Genomic DNA, 4,719 nt, shown 5'->3' with positions numbered 1-4,719 from the left:
AAAAAATAGGTCATTACTTGAATTGACAATTAATTATTAATATCAAGTGCACAGCTTTAACTTTCAAGTGTTTACATGTTTCACAATATATGTAAGACAATGTGAATGATATAAATAGAAGTGAACTCAAAATATAAAATTGATTCAACATATTTCTTCAAATGAGGTCCTACAAAATAAAATTGTAAAACAAAAACATTTGTTAATAAAAGCATAAATTAATATGAGCTATTTGAATTATGTAAATATGTGTAACGTATGTACTCACTATGTGTAATTGCAAAAGATGTTGATGTTTAATCCACCTTAAACATTTAAATTTGCAAAAATTGTAAGTGAGACCTGAATAAAAGGTATATATAAGCTCTCTAATTTGGTATTTTAATTATATAAGTACATATATAAAAATAGCACAATAAAGAAAAAATTACATGTGTTTGATTTATATGTAGTCATACCAATGTATTGTCTTCATTCTGTCTCTTTTGTAATGCATCTATGATTGTCTCGTGCTCATCCATTCAAATTGTCCATAATACCTTATTAGCAGGTCTCCCTTTGCATCTTTCTAATTTTATATTTGTTTCCACCACCAAATGAGAATAATGGAAAATCTTCTTTTCAGATTGGTAGTATTCAAATGCTAGTAAACTAGTTCTTCTTATTAGGTATGTGTGTAGCCTTGTGCCAGCTACAATGATGGACCCAATTGGATACTCAAAACCATCGTCATCTACTTGATGACATATCAAATTTTTCTAAGGTTCCACACATCTAGCTAGCCAATACCTAGTCTATTCATCATTATCATTAGGTGCAATAACAACATAAACATGTTCTAAAATATATGATAAAGTACATAAACACTTTAATCACATGTACAGATATATAAATAATATATTAATTACATGTACATAAATAAATAATATAAATTGAAGCATGATCACACAAAAAAATTAATTATATTGTGCATACCAGGTTCTATGAGGTTTGAAATATGACCATGTTAGAAATACTTTAGAATAACTAAGAGTTGGGGGGGTGGGGGGGATTTGCTAAATCAATTATTCAAGGTCCAAATCTCTAATTCAAAATTTTTCACTAAGTGTAGTGAGCCCATTCAACTTTTCATTCATCCAAGCTTTAACTTTCCTAATCAGCAAGTTGCTATAAATCAACATGCAAGCATAACACATAAAAAATAACACGTAACACAACGATTTACGTGGAAACTCAATTGGGAAAAAACCATTAGTAACATGCTACTCAATTCTCACTCTTCTGAAGTGATGCCCTATGAAAGGCATGCCCTGTTAAAGGCTTACAACACACTGTTAAATGTGAACTCGTTAGACGATTTATCCACCCTGTTAGAAGTAGGCCTAGTTAGAGGACTTTAGAAATTTCTCTTAGAATGCCACCCTGTTAAAGGATTTACAAATGGCTATTAAACCAACCTAAGTCCATTGGAATTTCATGTCTAATACAATTTCTAGAGAGTATTAGAAAAATTTTGACCTGGTTACAACATACAACTTAACTTGCAGATTTCAGATCACTCTTTAGCTCTTCACATCACCTAGTCTTCAATCTCCTGTAGCTCTGATAGCTTGCCCTACTTTGAAGCATTTTCTTCTTCAGTCTTCATGCTCAATGTACTAGTGAAATCATCATTCTTTGACCACTTGTCAAAGAAGACCCTCTATGTTCTTCCTTCTCCTAGATGCCTTCTCCTTGACACCCTTCTAACCACTTCACAATTTGGCTCACTAGCAACAACAGTAGTAGCAGTTGCTTCTTGGTCTATGACTTCTTAAATAGAAGTCTTGGAGTTCCTTTCCCACTCAATTCTTCCATTCTTTAATTTCAATTCATATGTATTAGGTAGGATTCATTATATCTAACCCATGTTTTGTTTCCTCTTGAAACTTCTTGAATAATCCTTTAGAATTTGCTCAAAAATGGTTTACATATAATTTTGTGCCACCAACTCATCATCCTTATCTTCCAACTAGTTTACAAAATTCAAGATAACAATTATGTCAGCACAGATTTGGAAAATCTTTGATATTCTCAATAATGCAGTAGCTTGGCACTATTGAAATACTACTGGTCAACACATACTCTATTACTCAGCATCAACTAAGTTTTTACTAATGCTTGGCACCTAAAGTTCACTCGACAACTACTAAGATTTTCTAATGCTTGGCACCTAAAGTTCACTCGGCACCTGTTACTTTTCTTTACACCTGAAGATTACTTGACATGCACTAGATTTTTCACTTGCTTTGCTCCCACTTAAAAAAATTTCCTGGCTTAAACTAGCTTGCTTAGCACCCACTAATGAACACAGTTTAAGCTTTGCAGTCAACTTTATTACAACTTATTCCTCCAATGTTTCTAAGTGTAACCAACCTTTGTATCTTTGAGTATGTTATCAATACATCATTTAACCATTGTCTTAATCGGTCCTTGCACTTCATAACAATATCATAACTCAAGATTTTCCTTAGGTACTCTTGTTACATCTTGTTGATCAAATCCTCTTCATCAATAAACTAAGCGATAGTACTTGGATCTTATAAGAAAATGTCATTCCTACACATAGCAAGTTTGACATCAATGACAAAAAAATGATTGAAAACATTCTTTTAACAAAAATATCCCTCTTTCAATCAATCTTCTTCATCAATGATCTTTTCAATCAGATTTCCAACAATCTCCCTCTTTGGCATTGATGGAAAACCAAACTGATCAACCATCAGGCTAAACTATTCAACCAAGTTAACTAGGTTAGAACAATAAGTCAAATGCCAAAAAGTAATTATGTTACCATCAAGTTTCACATCTCCCTCTTTGTGCTAACTTCTCTTTCTCCCTCTTAGTTTTTTTATCCTTTCTCTTTCCTTTCTTCCTTCTTATAGTTTCTCCCTTTGTATGCATTGTTCATCTTTTGCTATTCTCTATCCTGATCAACTTCTTCATGTTCTCCCTCACTCTATTGATCAAAGCTTTTATCCATTTGAATGTTGTTAATTAGTTTCTTCTCTTTCTCCTATTGTTTGATCAGTTTCTCTACTCTTTCTCCCTTTTCCTACTATTGATCAATTTACCTATTTCTTTCTCCCTCTTTGACAACAATGCCAAAGACATAGTATTTTAGCATCTTAATATGCAAGTGTAGCTTGTGCAGGTTCTTTTACTTTCTCCCTCTGTCACCTTGCTTGTGACTGATTTGGATCTTCATAACTTCAATTACTTTAGGCATGAATCCTAAAGTAAGTATCCTCTGCATCAATGTGTAATATTTCAACAATTAATTCATTTGATGCAAGGCAGTCTTGCCTTTTCTTAAGTAGCCTTGGCTAGGGGTATCACCCCTAACTTACCTCCAAGGTATTTTTTAGTGGCTAATATTCGTAAACTGGCTAATTTTAGAATTTTTTGGCTTATGATTTGGCTAATAATTTAAGATTTGATACAACCTAAATCACCATAGTTTTATAAAATTTTGTTCTATAATATTTAAAATCGCTCAATAATTTATTTTTATTAAAAAAATTAAACTCAAATATTCACCATAAGATTCGTTACATGATTAGATTTGAGTCACCTAAATATAATATTATTAGATAAATTAAATTGAATTGACCAATAATTATCATAATTATTAGTTACTTTAGGGATATATCACCAATATTTAGTCTTCACTATTGATTTAAAGTATATGTAATGATTCTAAAATGTTCGATTTTGATTTGTAATATTCCATGGTGATTAATGAACTTCCTATTATTATTGAGATTCTGTCAATATTTTATAAAAAAAATTTATGATTTGAAAATAATCACCAATGTAAGCAATATTTAGAATAAAAAATTGAGAGATCCACCAACAATTTTTTTTTTTTTTTTCAAAATATGAAAGATTCGCCAATATTTTATATCTTTTTTTGGAGGTAGCTTTCTTAAAGTTTTCCCTGCTTACCTCTAAGATACTCAAAAGCATCTTTAGGTAGTGCTTTTGTGAAGATATTAGCAATTTGTTTCTTTGAGATTACATATTCTATCTTCACTTGTTTGTCTTCCACCAATTCTCTCACATAGTGATACTTAATTGCAATGCACTTGGTTTTGGCATGCATTATAGGGTTCTTTGATAAGTTGATAGCACTTTTATTATCACAATAAAGTATCAAAGGCTCATGTACCTCTTCCTTCATACTTTGTAATAGATCCATACAATATTGGTGCAATTGATTGCAGCTCCAACATATTCAACTTCTACTATAGATTGTGAGGTACAACTTTTCTTTTTGTTGGTCCATGTAATCAATCTTTTTCCCAAGAAAAGTGCTCCTACACTGGTTCTTTTTCTGTCATCAATGTTACCTCCCCAATCTACATCAGTGTAAGCTTTTAGCTCAAAATTTTCACTCCTCTTGTAATACAAACCAAAGTCATTAGTTCCTTTTAGGTACTTTAGTATTCTCTTTACTACCATCAAGTGATTTTCTCTTGGATCTGTAGAAAATATTGCCACTATTCCAACACCTAATGAAATGTTTGGTCTACTATGTACAACACACTACAACTTTCCAATCACTGATCTATACATTATCTGATTCACTTCAGCTGACTTATCATTCTTGGATAACTTGTGTCCTATTTCCATTGGTGTGCTAACTAGTTTTGGCTCTTCTAATCCAAATGTCTTGAG

Source organism: Cupressus sempervirens, chromosome 3 (genome assembly GCF_028749045.1).
Source record: "Cupressus sempervirens isolate cs-2001-9-10 chromosome 3, ASM2874904v1, whole genome shotgun sequence".
In the NCBI taxonomy this organism is placed as follows: domain Eukaryota; kingdom Viridiplantae; phylum Streptophyta; class Pinopsida; order Cupressales; family Cupressaceae; genus Cupressus; species Cupressus sempervirens.
The sequence above is the reverse complement of the archived record's forward strand: the minus strand, read 5'-3'. Positions refer to the sequence as shown.